This window comes from Osmerus mordax, chromosome 10, assembly GCF_038355195.1.
Source record: "Osmerus mordax isolate fOsmMor3 chromosome 10, fOsmMor3.pri, whole genome shotgun sequence".
Classification (NCBI taxonomy): domain Eukaryota; kingdom Metazoa; phylum Chordata; class Actinopteri; order Osmeriformes; family Osmeridae; genus Osmerus; species Osmerus mordax.
The window spans coordinates 17,084,217-17,103,958 of record NC_090059.1 but is presented as its reverse complement, the minus strand read 5'-3'; the positions used below and the strand labels follow the sequence as shown (position 1 = coordinate 17,103,958).

The window sequence follows — 19,742 nt, the reverse complement described above, 5'->3', positions numbered from 1 at the left end:
TTCCTTTTCATCCGGCTTCTGGGAACGGTCCCCAGACAAGACGCCCCGGAGTGCATGGAGAGGTGGGGCTTCTGAAAACAATTTATTGGGCAAGGCCACCCTAACAAGGAAGTGGTAGGGATTTCCCATGCAGTCAAAGACACTTTAAGGAAACAGACCTTGGAAAAAAAGACCAACATAAAAAGGAAATGGGAGGTGATGACTATAAGGAGCGCGGGAGACATCAATCCAAGACTGAGTGTGAATCCATCCCGCCGAAGACAAACTGAATTTGTGTTCTGCTGAGAGCAGGAACGTTTTCCAGTCAGTGAAGGACAGGAGATCAGAGCAGGACCGCTGGCAGCATTCCGGACCATTCTGCCGTCGTGGTTTCATGATATCCCCCGCTCCAGTTTTCCACCAGATCCCCCCGCCATGTAATTTAAGATCACACAACACAACACACTGGGGCCAGGGCTAAAAACAAAACATTAAAAAGCGCCCGATGGATAAAAGACGGTTTGGATCTGAATAGATTTTCTCCCATTGAATGACATGTGATGAGGTTCTTAGTGAGTGATCATGTTTTGTTTTTTCCACTCTCCGTTTTGTCGGTTTGTCGGTTTTCCGTTCGCCGGGCCAGACCGATCATGTTCCTCGATTGCGTTTGGTTTTCCCTTGTTAAAGAGAAAATAGAACCGCAGAGGTTAAATTTAGCTGAACAAAAGATCTCTTTGGAAGCCATGTAAACTCCTGCTCTCTTCTGCACTCCTGCAAATAGACTTGTAGGGAGGCAGAATCACTTTCAATCCCAACATTACCGGTCACAGAAACAAACCAAGCTTCTGTAACAAAAAATGATCAAATGAGATCTAAAGGAATCAATTAAAACATACCTAAATCATCATCCTAAATCATTTGGACCTAAAGATGAGTGAGCAGGGCTCCTGGTCAGTGTCCCAGTGATCCTGATGATGCCCGTCAACGTAGTTCATGCGTCAGACAACGGTCAGACAACTGTCAGACGACGGTCTAACTATAGATGAATGCCTGCGGGAATACGGATTTAGGCCTTAGGAGAAAGTAAACACGGTTTGAGTAACTGGCCCACACACACACACACACACAGGACAGTAAAATACAGTGCTTTCCTTGCACCTTTCACACCGTGGAACACTTGACCCTGACAGCGGAGCGATGGAGTGCTCTCCTCGTCCCACGGAGGGGAACGTCCAGCCCAATCCCCATGCAGCCCAGATGCTCCTGCTTGAACGATCGACGGCGTAAACACACCATAAACCGTGAACACATCTCTGCCCATGACCACATGGGCAAAGATTTCGAGACCTGTTAGATCACCATCCTCACAGCGAGATGGACATGGGTCCCTCTGACATTGACAAGCAGCCCACTGACAGACTTGACCTTCTCCTAATGCCCACCAGTGACAGATGTGGAGATGGAAAATATATGAGACTGTCCCTGCTGACTCAGTCTTCACAAACGAACCCTGAGCCAAGGGCTGGAGACTTGGGAAAATATGGTGAGGCAGGGGGCCAAGAATATTTCATTGTTCCAGTCAGAGGTTCTTCGGAGCCGTGGCCGTAGGTTCCTCAGTGGAGAAGGTGGAGAACGGGGAGCAGCCCGTCCCGGCGCTGAGAGACACGAGCCTGATCACCCAGGGTTCTGCTGTTGTCCTGTCTCCCTGATCACCCAGGGTCCTGCTGTTGTCCTGTCTCCCTGATCACCTAGGGTCCTGCTGTTGTCCTGTCTCCCTGATCACCCAGGGTTCTGCTGTTGTCCTGTCTCCCTGATCACCCAGGGTTCTGCTGTTGTCCTGTCTCCCTGATCACCCAGGGTCCTGCTGTTGTCCTGTCTCCCTGATCACCCAGGGTTCTGCTGTTGTCCTGTCTCCCTGATCACCTAGGGTCCTGCTGTTGTCCTGTCTCCTGCTTGTTTTCTAAAGAACCCCAAAAAAGCAAGAGTGAAACCCAATATTGAACTGTCAAGACTTAGGTCATCCATGGAAGGACAGCTGCACTACCCAAGTTCTGTTTATAAACTCATACACAACAAGGTTAAAAGAACGCCTATCAATCATGGATAGGCATGTGTAGCCGGTGTAGATCGGTAGACCCCAGGTATGTAGACAGGCCACCCGTGCCAGCAAACCGCTAGCTTACCGCTAGCTTTCCGTTGGCCTAGCTGGTACATTTACATTTACATTTTACATTTAGTCATTTAGCAGACGCTCTTATCCAGAGCGACTTACAGTAAGTACAGGGACATTCCCCCGAGGCAAGTAGGGTGAAGTGCCTTGCCCAAGGACACAACGTCATTTGGCATGACCGGGGATCGAACTGGCAACCTTCGGATTACTAGCCCGACTCCCTCACCGCTCAGCCACCTGACTCCTGGTAGTGTCCGTGGGATGTCAGAGGTGACGGGTTTGATCCCGAGTGTACGTCTGACAGGGCCATGGCTACATCTGTCACTCATGGATCTGGTGATCGATTCGGTGGTTTCTTACTCCAACAGTGTGTCTGTGCATGTGCAGATGTGATGTTAGGAACATGCAATCCCAAATAACAATCGCAATAAGGTAAGTTTGTGAGTCTTATGAACTCATATTAACCTTCCTTAGCATCTTATAAAGGCCATATAACCATTATCTCATCTTGCAAAAACACGAATCCTCACCCTAGCCCTAACCCTTACTAACGTTAATAACACTCGAATAGTCTTACTAACACATATTCATGTTAATAAGCGTCTTATAAAGGCCTTATTCTCTGTTCACTGATGCTTATAACAAGCACCTGGATCTAAAGTGTTACCAGTGCAAGCTCCGCGTATTTGGGAGGGGTGAAGATGGAGGGCAGAGAGGGGTGAGGAGGTTGGGGGTGGGGTCGCTCTGGGGACACCGCAGAGAGGTGTCACACGGTGGTCTGGTGACGCTCTCTCCAGGAGAGGAGAACAATAGCCGGAACCAGCTGTTGTGGGACAAGCAGCGACACATGGCTGGACCTGTTTACAAGCAGCAGGCCCACCGGACTCTGGCCGGACACTGAGCTACGTCACCTCCCCTGAGGTCGTCACACAGGGCCGTGGTCAGCGGAGGCCGACCCTTCTCCTGGAGGTCGTCACCATCCACCGTGTGTCGGCGTTCAAATAAAATAAAATCTGCGTTTGTCTGTACAGCCCTTTTAACAAGCAGTGTAACAGAGGGCTTCACATACGCACACAGAACTGCCCTTCAGTTGTTACATACCTGGTGATGTACTGACAGCTCCTGTAGTCATGTTCAACAGGGCCAGGCTGTGGAATTATAGCCCATGCATTTCATCTTAAACTCTGACATTAGGTTCATTATAACTAAAATAAGTATATGTTTGATGTTTGATTATCCTCTGGATAATTGCAGTGCTGCAAGGATAGGAAGAATGAAGGAGCTTTCATAGAAGTTAATGACTGATACAAAAACGAGCCTTTCAAACCGCGGGCCTTGGAGGTTACATTTACATTTAGTCATTTAGCAGACGCTCTTATCCAGAGCGACTTACAGTAAGAACAGGGACATTCTCCCCGAGGCAAGTAGGGTGAAGAGCCTTGCCCAAGGACACAACATCATTTGGCAGAGCTGGGGATCGAACCAGCAACCTTCTGATTACTAGCCCGATTCCCTAACCGCTCAGCCACCTGACTCCGAGAGGGGTGAGGAGGTTACGCAACATCAACGCAGGCCGCACGTTGCAGTCGACGGGCACATTCTCCAAAGCTGGACAGTTGCGTGCTAGTTCCATGCCAGCTCACTGAGATTTGCTCTGGGAGCCACAACTGTCCCCTAGGATGAGGCGTGGCCAGTCTTCCAAAGCATGGCAACCTCGCAGCAGTACCAAGGCTGCCATTTGTCAGATGTGAAGGCTGGTATGTTTCTCAGACAGGTGGAGAGGGGTGGAGAGGGGTAGAGAGGGGTGGAGAGAGGTGGAGAGGGGTGGAGAGGGGTGGAGAGAGGTGGAGAGGGGTGGAGAGGGGTGGAGATGTGGAGAGGGGTGGAGAGGGGTGGAGAGAGGTGGAGAGGGGTGAAGAGGGGTGGAGAGGGGTGGAGAGGGGTGGAGAGAGGTGGAGAGGGGTGGAGAGAGGTGGAGAGGGGTGGAGAGGGGTGGAGAGAGGTGGAGAGGGGTGGAGAGGGGTGGAGAGGGGTGGAGAGAGGTGAAGAGGGGTGGAGAGGGGTGGAGAGGGGTAAACCTGACCGGTAGTTCCACATAAACCTGGAGACTCCAAACAGAATCCCTGGGCAGTTGCGAAGGGGGTAAACAAGAAACGGTCTAATTTGAGCCTGAGCCTTGCGTGTCTTGCTGTCACCCACCCGTATCTGTGTGTGTTTTGTGTGGACGCTATGAGCAGCCATGCATTCCTGCAGGAAACTGGCAGGAGAATCCTAATCCGGTCCCTGCCTCTGTCTTTTCCTGAAGGTAGGAAGAGCCCCTGGTATATTTAGATCCCAGCTGTCCTGTATGGAAACTGTCAAGGCCCACAGTGGCTCATTGGGGGGGGAAGACTGTTTGAAACACAAAGACAGTGAAAGGCACACATAGTGCAGCAACAACAGACTGGGGTGAGGAGTAGGGGGGGGAGGGGTGATGTTTGGGGTTGAGGGGGGGAGGGGGGGGAGTGGTGTGTGTGCTGTGCTGTGCAGGCTGACTTTCTGTCAGTGTGTTTAGTGCAGGAGAAGTCATACAAATTCCAATAAAATATGCATGTTAAACCTGTGTTAAGATCTGAAACTGTAAAAGACAGTGTGTGTGTGCATGTGTCTGTCTGTATTTATGCTGTGTGTATGTGTCTATTGTCATCTGTAATAACTGACAGTACAGTGACTGACAGTGACACCTTCAACACGTCTCCTTCCTCCTCTTCCTCGCCTTCCTCTTCCTCCCCCTTCCTCTCCACAATCGAGTCCCTGACTGGGAATTCCCCAAAACCCTCCTTAGCTTATCGCCACGACGACCTCGGCCTCACGTTCCGTGCGGGCAGCTGTCACACGCCTTAGTGAAACAGCTGTGTGGGAGAGAGCAGGGTGAGATGGACGAGGGACAATGACAGTTGGAAGGTCCCTGTTCGCTTTCAAACTTTGCTGACCTGTTTCCAGCGTCGTTTTTACATTAGAGAGGAGTGGCCTAGGACTATTTCAACCACTGTTGCGGGAAAGAAAAGACAGCTGCTGTAGTGAAACTAAAAGCTGCATCTGACAGCCTCTCAAAAAGCCTCTCGTAAAAGCAGTTTTTTTATGAGGCAAAGGTTAGCCAGGGCGGTGTGCCCCTCATCCTGGAATTGTCTCAATTATGCTCCTGTTTCCACAACTGAGCACAAATTCAAAGCTGTGTTTGGCCGTTTTGATTTACAACCGTTAATGGTTGTGAGCTGATTCCCCCAGAAGTGACTGCACCCGTTGAACTATTTATGTCAAAATATTCAAAGGCTAATGGAAACTAACAACAACTGGGAAAGATTAGGTTCAGTCAAAAATAAATTAGCATTTGCTTGATGAGCATGAGAACAAACTGCTTTTCTGAGCTTTTCAACTTCTAAAAGAAACACCTGTTCGAAGAATGGATTTTGAGGGAAAGCTTGTCAGTGGAGGGGCTTAATCACATCCTTGAACTCTCAAGTTGTTTCCATGGTCACGTTGACAAAGGGAACATTCTTTTCTGGGATGGCCTGCGGCTTTGAGCAGAAATTACAGATTGAAATTTGCCACAAGAGGATCTCTCAGGATACGGATCAAGAGCTCCCCGATGACTTTGGGTGCTTTTGAATCTTAAGAACAGGTCGAACAGACCGTTCGGGAGTCAGATGTGGTCAGATGGCTGAGCGATTAAGGAATCAGGCTATTAATAAGAAGGTTGCCGGTTCGATTCCCGGCCGTGCAAAATGACGTTGTGTCCTTGGGCAAGGCACTTCACCCTACTTGTCTGGGGGGTTATGTCCCTGTACTTACTGTAAGTCGCTCTGGATAAGAGCGTCTGCTAAATGACTAAATGTAAAATGGTTAGGTACTGTGTTTACCTCCCACTGGGCTCTGGTGTTTTAACTTCAGTAACACATCCCTGGGTCACCACAGTTCCACTGGGTGCCCTGTGTGGCACCGTGACGGTGGTGTGGGTTTCTGATCGCACTCAACTCTCTCTTCCTCCCACTTTAGTTAACCAACACCTGATAGTAGAAACCCATGAAACCTTGAGAGAATTAGTTACACCAAATGCTACTCCATTACCTTGGAAAAACAGAGAGCTGTGTTGCTCAATCCACCTGTGACCCATACGTTGAGTTGAGGGCCTTCTCAATCGATCCATCAACCCATCAACCCATCAATCCATAATGTATGGAAAACCAGCTACTCTGAGTGTGTGCATGTTGTCGTGTTGATTGCTTTTGACATCCATCATGCTGACTGGCCGCGCAGGATGAGCCGATGTCTCTGGCTGACTATCCCTATCAGGTAACAGCTCCAAGCCACAAAGGAAGTTGTAAGATAGGATTTCTAATGAAAGCAAGGTAACTGGGAAGCCTCCATGCTCCAAGCTTGACCCTGCTTCCTGTGTCAGTGATCACATGTCGACATGCTCCAGAGACTTTGTGGGACTCTCTCAAATCAACAACCATCCCTTATATTTGACCTGGCTCCACTACAGTCTAACATCCTCGTAGCTTCAAGCACAGCTTAAGCCATCGAGAAAATATGCCCACACAATAGATCGGAATCGCTGGTGAGACACAGCCCAGTTCTTGGATCTCACGTGCTTCTCGCAGCTCCTCACTGCCAGAGCTCCAGATTAATCCCATTCCCCCCCCCCAAATCTCTCATTATGTTTCATTACAGTGACACTCCAAATCTGTGTGTTCTCTGTCGTTGCCATAACAACCCGCCAGACAGGCCTTGCTATGCCTTCTGTGTGACGCAGCTTCAGTTCGAGGCGGCCACAGAACTCCTGCCAAACAGAATGGTTGTTTTTGGCTGCCGTCCCACGTGAAAGGCCTTTGATGGATGCTTGTGGGGCATTTCCCAGGTCAGTCCGTAGTGGGTTCCTGGCAGCCTTGGGAGCGTTCTATGGAGACGTGCTGTATCATGGAACACACACACATCCACACACTATGGAGACGTGCTGTATCATGGAACACACACACATCCACACACTATGGAGACGTGCTGTATCATGGAACACACACACATCCACACACTATGGAGACGTGCTGTATCATGGAACACACACACACTATGGAGACGTGCTGTATCATGGAACACACACACACTATGGAGACGTGCTGTATCATGGAACACACACACACTATGGAGACGTGCTGTATCATGGAACATCCACACACTATGGAGACGTGCTGTATCATGGAACACACACACACTATGGAGACGTGCTGTATCATGGAACACACACACACTATGGAGACGTGCTGTATCATGGAACACACACACACTATGGAGACGTGCTGTATCATGGAACACACACACACTATGGAGACGTGATGTATCATGGAACACACACACACTATGGAGACGTGCTGTATCATGGAACACACACACACTATGGAGACGTGATGTATCATGGAACACACACACACTATGGAGACGTGCTGTATCATGGAACACACACACACTATGGAGACGTGCTGTATCATGGAACACACACACATCCACACACTATGGAGACGTGCTGTATCATGGAACACACACACATCCACACACTATGGAGACGTGCTGTATCATGGAACACACACACATCCACACACTATGGAGACGTGCTGTATCATGGAACACACACACATCCACACACTATGGAGACGTGCTGTATCATGGAACACACACACATCCACACACTATGGAGACGTGCTGTATCATGGAACACACACACATCCACACACTATGGAGACGTGCTGTATCATGGAACACACACACATCCACACACTATGGAGACGTGCTGTATCATGGAACACACACACATCCACACACTATGGAGACGTGATGTATCATGGAACACACACACATCCACACACTATGGAGACGTGCTGTATCATGGAACACACACACATCCACACACTATGGAGACGTGCTGTATCATGGAACACACACACATCCACACACTATGGAGACGTGCTGTATCATGGAACACACACACACACACACACTATGGAGACGTGCTGTATCATGGAACACACAAGCTGCACACATCCACACCAAGGAAAGGGCTGACAACAGCATGCAAACTCTGACACGGTTCGTGTACGTGAAAATTGGTTTCATTTGGACACATGGATTCCTGTAGCTGTAATACTGTACTTCTTCAAGTGTGTCGCCCTGGTTACCGGTTTTGGGATGAATGGAAAAGTACAACTGGTCCCACATCAAACTGCTCACAGAGCTGAGTGCCTGATGCAGGCCTGCTCGTTGGTTTCCATAGCATGCTCGTACAGCTGCTGGCCACCAGGGAAACAGCAATGACTCCCCTTGAAAACTGTTTCCACCATATGGCAGAGAAGGAAGTGGCCTCTGGACCAAACGTAGCTCCAAAATCTGTCACTGCGTTTTGGACTTTCACTGCAGCGAGGAAAATAAGGTGTCAACCAGACGGAGTTAAGAATCCATTCTGTGCAACAGCAACAACTTTGTCTCTGGGGTTCAATGAAAGAGGCATGATGTGTGTGTGTGTGTGTGTGTGTGTGTGTGTGTGAGTAAGGGGCACAGCCAGTGCACTTTAGAGTATGTGATGAAATCAGAGCGACTCACAGAGCCTTGCCTATCCCCAGAGAGGTCCTTCCCTCGGTGCATGGCCCATGGGACCGCATGCTGGGACAAACAGATGCATTGATGAAAGGGTAAGAGATCCCGCCTCCCTCCCTCCCTCCCCCTCCCTCTCCCTCTCCCTCTCCCTCTCCCTCTCCCTCTCCCTCTCCCTCTCCCTCTCCCTCTCCCTCTCCCTCTCCCTCTCCCTCTCCCTCTCCCTCTCCCTCCCTCCCTCTCTCCCCCCTCCCTCCCTCCCTCCCTCCCTCCCTCTCTCCCCCCTCCCTCCCTCCCTCCCTTTCTCCCCCCTCCCTCCCTCCCTCCCTCTCCCTCCCTCTCCCTCCCTCTCCCCCCCTCCTCCCTCCCTCTCCCTCCCTCCCTCCCCCTCCCTCCCTCCCTCCCTCCCTCCCTCCCTCCCTCCCTCCCTCCCTCCCTCCCTCCCTCTCCCTCTCCCCCCCTCCTCCCTCTCTCCCCCCTCCCTCCCCCCCTCCCTCTGTCTCCTGTCTTTATCTGAGGGTTTATCCTGGAGCCTGGCTCCTTCATTGCTCTCTGGTTACCTGTGTGTGTGTGATGTGGAAAACCACCAGATGAAGTATCTCTCCAATCCTCCTTTCGTTAATTGAATTTGCTGACTGACAAGGTTAATATGGGGCACATCAGCGTGTGTGCTCAATGTACTTTATCTATATTGTACTTTATCTATATTAGATCCTGAGTCTTCTTGATAACTCTCAGGTGTCTCTTCATGTTCACTTTCCGGTTCTTTCTGCTACCTGTACTTTGCTCTGTGGTATTTAGCCCATATTCCGTATACTGACCACATCCAGACCATGCACGTGATACAGAGGATCACATCTCATTTCCATCCTGTCGGGGGAAAGTGTGTTGAACTACAGGTCATTGTGGTGATGAACTGTGGGAATTGTTTTATCGACTCCTCTACTCTGTATTACAGAACCAGGCAGGTGTGACAGGCACACTGTCTGATGAGTACCTGGTTACCATGGCTCCAGGTTGAACCTAACTCACGTTTTTCTCTTAAGAGACTGAAGTGACCCACTCCCACAGGTCTGGGGAAACTAGATAGCAGTTTATCTCATTACCAAGCTAACTTCTGCAAACACTAGCAAATTTATGGATTTACTGTTAACTAAATGTAATGTTTCATTTTAATGTCCCAGAGATACTGTAAGTGTCATTATAGTGAATGTGTCAGATACAGTAAACAAAAGTAAAATGTACCCTTTCAACTCTTCGTGCTGTCATCCTGAAAAAGTGAAATAAAAAAGGATGGAATTGTCGGAAATATAAACATGATGACGTATTTCTAACACTACGTCTGACTCCCTCAACATTTGACTCTAGCCCTCAACACCGACTCTTGTGGCTGGGGAACACTGTATTTCGTGTTTCGTAACAAGACACATTTTGACGTATCTTCGCCCACTGATACCAAGCAGCTCTGGGGTTTGTGCTGTGTTCCTGCCTCTTCACACACACCCTGTTGTCATGGTGTTCTGAGCAGCGACGAGTCGAGGCCGGGGGGACCTAGGCAGCGACAACAGCAGGGGCATCAGGTCAGCTGACAGAGGCAAACAGACAGAGCACCATTAAGTCCCAGGTAAAGCGCGGCCTGTCGGTCATCAATCACCCCCAACCTGTTATGCAAAGTCCTAAGTGGACCGTTTCTGTCAGAAATGTACAAGATGAACCAAACACCGTGCTTCACCTCTTTTATGCCTCAGTGTGAACGCCTTGTCATGGAGCTGTGTGTGTGCCTGCGCGTGTGTGTGTGTGCCTGCTCGTGTGTGTGTGTGTGGCGTGGGAGAAGTGGCGGGCACATGAAACTAAACAATATTAGAGATGATGAGGGGTAGCAGTGGGCTCGATATCCCCTCTTCTGTTGCCTTGGCGATGCCTGGAGAAGCCATTGTGGGTCTCTAATTAACAGGAGATCCGTGGACGTCTAATTACCTCAGGTCACGCACACTGTTGAGGATAATGATATCAAAACACACTGTGACAGGGACTTATCTAATGTTTCTGAAAATGACGGAGGTCCAGTGTACTCACGCTTGTGACAGCTAGAAGAAAAGACTCACAGGAAGGAACCGTTGTGATGTTGAAGCCACATCATGTGCCTCCATCGATTGTGTGCCATGTGTTGTCCTTTCCACTGCCCTGTCGCGAGGTCTGAGGGCGAGCTGTGTCTGATGACGACCACACTCACCCTTTATTTAGATCAGAAGCGTTCGATGTTTCCCGTGGGTGAAGGTTGCATCACGGGCTGCGTCCATGGTGAGTCAGGAGGTTGATTACCACTACGACCACACAATCCGGATTCTGAATTTGAAGATGGCGTCAATAAGCAGGTGAGAACCAGACTTGAACCAGTTTGTATGCTGTTTGATTTATGTGACCTGGAAAACCCAGTTGGACATCTGGGCAGGGTTGACACAACAAACTCAAGCTGGCTCCACCTAGCCCTCATGAGGCTCCTCCACATGCACCCCATCCGTTTCTTTTCACTCACTCACTCACTCACTCATATAAACGTTTTTAAAGTTTTTTCCTCACAATGGCATTGAGGCTCCTGAGAAATCCTTCTGAAGGTGAAGGTGGGGACGTTAATTAACGTGTTCAAAACAGTGGGGAATGCCTTTGCTTTGCTCCCACACTGCTAAGATTCAGGCATCAGCCTACCCAATAATCTAATTTTGAAATATATTAATTGCCTTTCAATGGCATTCTACGTTTCATTTATAATTTTGTCAAAGTGAGTGAATTTAGGCATCCCACAATACTTACGGGCACAGCCATAAAGGGTTAGGGTTAGGGCAGGGTTAGGACAGGGTTAGGACAGGGTTAGGGTTATGGACAGCATGCTTATCCATATGATCTTTTCTGGCTGGTTCATCTTGTACCACAGCCCGTCTCTCATGTTTCAAGGTCATGCCCTCCTGAAATGAAGCATCCAGGATGTGGCTGCACACTACAGAAGGTGAGAGAAATGAGGTGTTTGCCAGATCTCTGTCACCACCAAGCTCACCCCCTCAAACTATTCCATCCTCCCCACAGCTGTTGGTTTTTTTCTCCCGTCTTGGATCGGCCCTCCCCTCTGTTCACCTCTCTGACCAATGGCCGACCTTTCCCCCAGGCCTCCACATCCCCACCCACACCACACAGGTAATCCCCATCTCTGTTTGTAGGTTTGTATCTGGTGCACTGCCTTATCCCGACCATTTGTGGCTTCAGCTTAATGATTCACAATGTCTTTGTGTGGGCTTGATTCCTGCTGATAAAATCACCATGTTACCTGTACTGACAGCTGCCTTTCCTGCTCCACGCATTAGTCAGGTAGCAGAACAATAAAATCACTGGGACATGTCATAAAATGACAAACAGAAAAGAAAGTGTGTTTCACTGTTCTTGCCCTCTCTCTCTCTTTCTCTCTCTATCTCTCTCTCTGTATCTCTCTCTCTCTCTCTCTCTCTCTCTCTCTGTATCTCTCTCTCTTTATTTCTGTATCTTTTTTCTGTCAGTCTCCGGATACAAATCACTCATGCTTGCGTGTCAGCGATCTAATCCTGCTTTTGGATCATTTGTAAACCAAAGAAACCTATTTGATTACCTAAGCCAGAGACACTGGATCTGACATATCCGCTACACAAATGTGTATGGCCTTTGAAGGGGGGAGCCTTTTGAAGATTGGAAGCTATTGCAACCAGAGATCTCCTTCTAATTTACCGGGCATGTAAAATACCGTTCCACAACACATTGCAGAGTGTGTTGTGGAACACACCGCTGTTGTGCCCCTGTGGCAATCTAATTCAGTGGCCTTGTCACATGTCAAATCTTTGAAGGGAAACGACAACACCAGTCAGGATGCAGGTATGCTGTGAGAGAACTTGCTGTGACCCCGGTGAGGAAAGGTCAGCAGAAGAGGACATCTGGAGAATCTCTCTGTCTGACACCCACCTGCCAGTCAAAAGGAGGCCAGCATCCAGAGAGGTGTGGCCCTGCCAAGGACCTCTCCCACGGCTGCTCCAATCAGACCCTGTCTTTCAGAGGGGATCCATCAGTCGTCCGCAGGTGCGGTCTGACAGGCTGGCGGGGCCTGAGCCTGTGCTCAGAGCACAGCGACACGTCGACACATGACCCTCCCCAGCGACCCACCGGAGGAAGCCGCACGTATCGGCCATGATTCAGCTGTCGGAGGACAGGCGAACGCTGTTACGAGACACCACACGGAGATCAAGGCTGATCCCATTTATCATCGAAATCCAAATCTGTCATAACACACGCCTAGCAAGAGGACGTGTCTTGTGTCAGGCAGGGAGAGCGGGAAACAAAGTGATACCAGGAAATCACGGCGGTGCGAAGATGAGGATGGGCCCAGACTCAGGCGACAGCTTTCCACCTGGTCCTCTGAGAACCATGGAAAGTCTGACTGGTCAATGGCCCTCTGCAACAGTCTCATGTGGTGGAATGTTGTGAGTCACTGTGGACTAACTCCTATGTGTTCCTCAGGGCCTTCACCTCCAGACTAGGCCCGTATCTAATGCATACACCCCACCCTGCCTGTGGGAAACTTTCATGGCGTCTTGATTCCACTGATCTTCCTCCTCCCAGGATGGATGAGATGTAAACTTTCCCTTGGCAAGGACATGAATGCAACGAGGCTGATCACAGAGCGTGATACTGCAGTTGGAGTATCATTAAAGTATATCATTAAAAGAATCATTGTCTCTGAACGTGCTTTGGTATCACATTTTGCCAGCGACTACACAATTACATACACATGACAATACACCGTTGATGATGGAAAAGGCCTGGTCGATTGTTGAAAACATTCCTGGCATGCCTGACTCTCCTTTTTTGTCCTGGCCAGCACCCATACTCCCCCTTAGTTCTCCAACACCAGCTGTTTAGTGTCCCTTTCAGCACTGCTAGCGTGACGGGAATGGGATTAGATGACATACAGTCCATTCAGTTCAGCAGGAGCAACACCAAAGAGGTGACATGTAATGTAAAGGGAGCCCTCACTGCGGTGTTTCGAGTCAAAGGAACAATAAGATCGTCCTCCATGTAAAAACACATAAACCAACTTTCCTGTCAATTAACCCTTCAGAATGTGAGCCTGTGTGTGTGGCAGGGAGTCTCGTCAAGTACAGCTGAAAGCTCTATAGAAGACTACTCTGTCTTTGTGGTCAGTGGTCATAAAATCACCAATCATTCCAACGCAGTTATGGCAGGCATGATGTTGTGGCAGCATAGTATTTGAGGCATGCATGTTGTGCAATATATCAAGGGGAGTCTGTTGGCTGAGCGGTGAGGGAGTCGGGCTAGTAATCCGAAGGTTGCCAGTTCGATTCCCGGTCATGCCAGCTGACGTTGTGTCCTTGGGCAAGGCACTTCACCCTACTTGCCTTGGGGGAATGTCCCTGTACTTACTGTAAGTCGCTCTGGATAAGAGCGTCTGCTAAATGACTAAATGTAAATATCCATGTGGTTTAAATGAGCTATTAAAAATATGATTTATTTGTGTATGGTAGCTGGTGTTTCTGCCTTTCAAGTATTTGGATTTGAATATATTCATCAAACGACCCCCAACTTAACAACATTGTGCCAAACACAGCGACTCATCAGAATGTGTTTTTCTGAACACCTAGCTTAACGTAGCTTTTCCAGCCCCTGTGTTAGCACCTCTACATCTCTCTGCCTCGTTTCAACATTCCTCCATTGAGCAGAACCCCTGCGTTCAGAGTAGATGGCCAAGGTTGGCACACATTCTTTTGTTGCTGGCACTTTTAGCCAATATTCTGTTGACACAGTGTCCCTCTGTTAAAACTGCACACAATTCCTCTGTAGAAATGTGTTACCTGTGACACATTCTCTGCAGGGCTGCCACAAGTTGCACGAGGATAGTAACACCAGGCCTCGGGCTTGGAAGTGGCGCTGCCTTGTCAAAAGATGACATTATGACATTAGAGATAATAACATAAAATTGTCCCAAGATAGAGCAACCGTATTATATACCATTGTAACTATGTCATTTTCCACATGAATAACTCAAAATGATGGAAACTATGGAAATGATGGATACTGTGGTGCAAAGGTTACTTCAGCACTCAAGCTTGTTGTTAGTGCGTGTCATGAACTAAAAATAGACTGAGTGAGGGCAAAATTGAATTAACCAAAGGATCTAGAGATGTAATGATGATGATAATGACGAGACATGCTTCCTAATTGTCTGATATTGTTTACAGTTATCGTCGGGAGGGAGACAGCTTTGTCTTTATTCAGACCGCCAGGCTCTTGCCCAAGACACCGCCTCATCACTCCCTCCGAGGCCTTGTTGTGGCGTTGTCGTGGCGTTGTGGTGTTCTGCCTGTGACCGCGGTTACGACTGTTCCCCCCCCGCATCCTATAGCTTTCCCTTTTCAGCTGTGTGCCCTGGCTGCCTCGCAATGCTGGAGTTGGGATTGCCTCTTGGGTGGTTAACCAAATCCTGAAGGATGATGATGATGGTAATGACACCATTGTTTTATTTACATTTTATTTATCCAGGCAACATGATTGGATTAGTTTGGGGTACTTATTGGGCTCTGAGATTAGACTGGTGATGAAAGGTTGGTGGTGTGCATTTTTAGAACGCTGTGCACTAACCCTGCACAGTTCTACACTTAAATGAAGCAGTTTCTGTAGTGTCATTCATAAATAGTGTTTTTTTCCATTCAAAACAGAGTGCAGAGAATAATAACATGAATGAGACACACAAAACCGACGTACTATAAATACAGCATCAAACTGCTGGTCTCGTTCAGTCTTTCGGAGGCTTCTACCTTTTGAATAATAACTCGGCTCAATGCTCTCAGGACTGTGAGCAGTTTGGAGGCCTCAAATGCTCTTTCCAGATCTGCCTAGTGGATTATCTTGTTAACAAATTCTGTACAGTCCATTGGGTCTCATGTTGCTACAGCAACTATTTGAATATGTAAATACTACTCATCCGATGATACACAATCTGATATTAAAAGGTAACAGACTGTGAAAAAGAAATGTATAAATACATAAAAAAGACAAAAATAACAGACTGTGTATAGAACCAGGTATTCAAATATACTACATTGACAATAAATCCCTGGTTATTTAACCATATTTCTATTCTAAGCTGCCGTTACTTAGCACGAGGAGGGCAGAGGGGAACATCTGTTGTCACTCGGCCTTCCTGAAACCTTCCTGTCCGTAACAGTCGATTTCTGGAAACAAGATGAGCTTTGCGAACAGCCCACCTTGCTTCATATTTTCTTTGAGTCCGTCCCTGTGGAGGTAATGAGCTGTCTTATTCAAGACCAGGGGCTATAAATGTTAGCAGACCCTTTGTCGCGGGTTAAGCCCTTCTGCTGGGGTTCAGGTTGCTGGCCAGCAGCATTCTCCCCTGGATATAAACCCCTGTTAACCCCCATCAAGCCGGCGTGATCAAGGTTACGCTTCCCTGGCGGGCCGGGCTGCCGTATGTCCGAGCCAAGCCGATTTAGCTCCCAAAAACAGAGATGAAAAATTCTGATGTGTTTCATCATCATCAAGTGTCACTTTTGCCTTCTCAGTTCACCTGTCTGATCGGTCAGTCGGAACGGAACGTCTAAAAGCACGTAGCACACCGAACACTGTTAGCGTCACATGCGTGATCGTTTGAAAGTGGGCGAGATTCGAACATTCCAACTGAATATTTTCCGATTGACAAAACCTTTTCGACAAACGCTTTAGTATGGCTTCAGAATGTCATAGCATTGCAATGAGCTTCTTGCCAGAGCCAGAAAGTGAAAGTAATCAAATAAACTTCTGGTAAACCAAGTGGTTTTTCAGGAAATCTTCAACATATAATCCATATAATCCAAGCCTTTCTCACCTGTTGAGACTGGCTTCCTCCCTGTAGGTGAATATCGAGTTGTGAACACTTCCTTGAGTAGTCATGTCAGGAGAAAGTGCCAAGTCAGATATGACAGTTTGTGATTGTATAAGTTTTACACATTGTTGTTGTTTTAGTTCAGTCCTGTATATGTCCTTCAGGGGCAATTACCCCTTTAAACCTACCAGTGCTTGGTTGGTTATGGCGTGTTTTCCTTTGTTTGTTTGTGTATTTTCATTTTCCCACTTGTGTTCCATATAAGTATTTTTGCAGAGAGGTCAAGTTTCTACAGAATTTGTTATTTATCCCATTTTAAACTAAAAATGATTCTCCTGACTTTGTTATTTACCTTGTTCAACTCTTATGAAACAGGTTTGGTGGCATACTGATTTAAAAACACAGATGAGAAGTTTCACTTTACATCCTTTCTGCACAAGACTGGATTAACTGGATACATCTATGATTCTTATCAGAGCCAGAAAGTTAAAGTAATCAAAGAACGTTCTGGCAAACCAGGAGGTTTACATGAAGTCTTCAACATATAATTAACTATTTAACCGTACTGTGTTGAGACTGGCTAGTTATCCCCCTCTCTCACCTGTTGAAACTGGCTTCCTCCCTGTAGGTGAATATGGAGTTGTGAACACTTCCTTGAGTAGTCACGTGTGCGTCAGGAGAAAGTGCCAAGTCAGATATGACAGTTTGTTTGTGATTGTATAAGTTTGGCACATTGTTGTTGTTTTAGTTCAGTCCTGTATATGTCCTTCAGGGGCAATTACCCCTTTAAACCTACCAGTGTTTGGTTGGTTATGGCGTGTTTTCCTTTGTTAGTTTGTGTATTTCCATTTTCCCACTTGTGTTCTATATATTAAATCCACAAATACACTGATTTCAAGACAATGATTTCTACACCTACAGCACCTTTAAAATCATTAAGTGTGTTTTCAGAGAGGTCAAGTTTCTACAGAATTTGTTATCTATCCAACTTTAAACTTATGTTGAAAAAATGTTTCTCCTGACTTTGTCATTTCCCTTGTTCAACCTTTATTAAACAGGTTTGGTGGCATACTTATTACAACACAGGTGAGAAGTTTCACTGCACATCCTTTCTCCACAAGACTGGAATAACTGGATAAATTCATCTTAGAGACAGAAAGCGAAAGTAATCAAAGAAACTTCCAGCAAACCAGGATGTTTACAGGAAATCTTCAACATATAATGAACTATTTAACCGTACATGTTTGAAGACTACAGTGTGCAGTATCCCTCCTTCCTCTTACATCCCAAGATGCACCTCCTTCCTCAGCACTGGACCACTGGCTAGCCATCACCCTCACCTGTTGAGACTGGCTAGCCATCATCCGCTTTGTACGCAGCAAAATGTTGGTTGGTCCCACCAAGTCTCACTCCAAAGGTTTTTTGAAAAGTTGGCAGCCCTGTTAATATAGAATTTTAACACCACCGATTTTTGGGGTTTTGAACTCACCTCTTTAAAATTTTAATATGAATTTATTTCAATGTAACCCCCCCCCCCCCCCCTAAATATAATATATAAAAATGTAAAAACAAAATTCAGGCTGCTCATATTCTAATGGTGCAATTCTGATTGCAACATCCGGGACACAAAGGTATTGCTTCTTAGACCGGAACTCTCTGAATTTTTTGATTCGAATATTGGGGATCTTAATTTCCCCATTTAAATTTGAGCAGCCTGAATTGTATTCTATTAGGATGTTTAATTTTACTGTTCGAATTTGAGCAACCTGAATTTCCGAACCTTGAATGTTTGGATCTGAAGTTTTTCTAAATTTAAATAAATTCATATTTAAACTTTAAAGAGGTGAATTCAAAACCCAAAAATTGGTGGTGTTTAAATTTCAATACATTCAATGCCTTTTAAAATTCACATAATTATGTCATTGATTGTCATTGATCAAAGCCACAATTTCTGAACTTTTTTTATGCTCTGGGGGCAAAGAGTGAGGAACTCACTCTGTAATCGTCAATGTTGAAACCGTGTTTTTCTTTTTGTTTTATGTAGCCTGCTGTGTGCAGCCTGGGGATGGTTCCTAGTAGCAGATGGAGAGAGCAGACTCCTCTTTAGGGAATATGATTCAGCTGGTCAACCAAGCAGTAGATGTAATAAGTAGAAATTAAGCCGGAACATTAATTATTTAAGATGTGATGTAATCGTATCCCATTTTTTATTAATTCCTACTTTGGCCCATTTCGAGTGGAAAGGTGCACCTGACCAGGCTGTTGTATAAAAATGTGAATAATAAAAAATATCAAACCACAATGGTTTCCTACATGCTACTTTTTAAGTTATTGAAATACATTTCAGCAGGTACATATAATACAAGTTATTTTACATGACTAAACTGTTCAGTACATGATCAGGACTGTAACACTCTTTGCAGTTCTTTCAAATACTTGTAAAGTGCTACTGTACGGGACATCTGTACAAACGGACATCTTTCAAAAAACACTCATGAGACTGAACGGCTGGTCTCTGGTTATGTTCTGGGACTCACCGTCCAGAGCAGCTGGACAACTCTACCTTGTTACAGGGTGGAAAGAGACAAACAGCCTGCTGCGCCTTCCACTGTGCCTTGTGCCAGCATATGAACGCCAAAAAACGCATAACAAACACTCCTCTAACATGGGAGGTAGAGCTAAATTAGTATAAAAGTATACTGGACACGACAAAGGATCCTAGAAGATTAAATTTTTCAACAACAATGTTTAGTTGATGGAAGAGTCTTGTGTCTTGTCTGGTGACGAGAGGATGAGACTCTGAAGGTGACAGGTTCTGGCATGGCAGGTAATTGGCAAAGCTTCAAAGTCAGGACAGAGCTGGAGCAGCATGTGTCTTTAGTCCTCTGGACGATCAGGCCTTGTCTGCATCGTCCGGCTCGTCTGAACGGATGAGCGCTGCGAAACCAAACGGTCACAGGGAAGAATTAGTGTGAGCAGGACATTTGTGATCAGGATCAAATAATAATAATAAGCATATTTATTTAAACTGATTTTTGGTTTGTACGGTTTAAAAGAAAA

At 46.9% G+C, this 19,742-nt stretch overlaps 1 protein-coding gene across 1 annotated transcript in view; it reads right to left on the bottom strand.

Moving 5' to 3' along the window:
- Window positions 1–2,284: 2,284 nt before the first annotated feature.
- kcnj16a (potassium inwardly rectifying channel subfamily J member 16a) overlaps window positions 2,285–19,742 on the bottom strand; it is a 30,854-nt gene continuing 13,396 nt past the window's right edge. The window contains exon 2 of the mRNA XM_067245374.1: window positions 2,285–2,347. The gene's annotated coding sequence lies outside the window, so the exon portion shown is untranslated. The remainder of the gene's footprint in view (window positions 2,348–19,742) is intronic.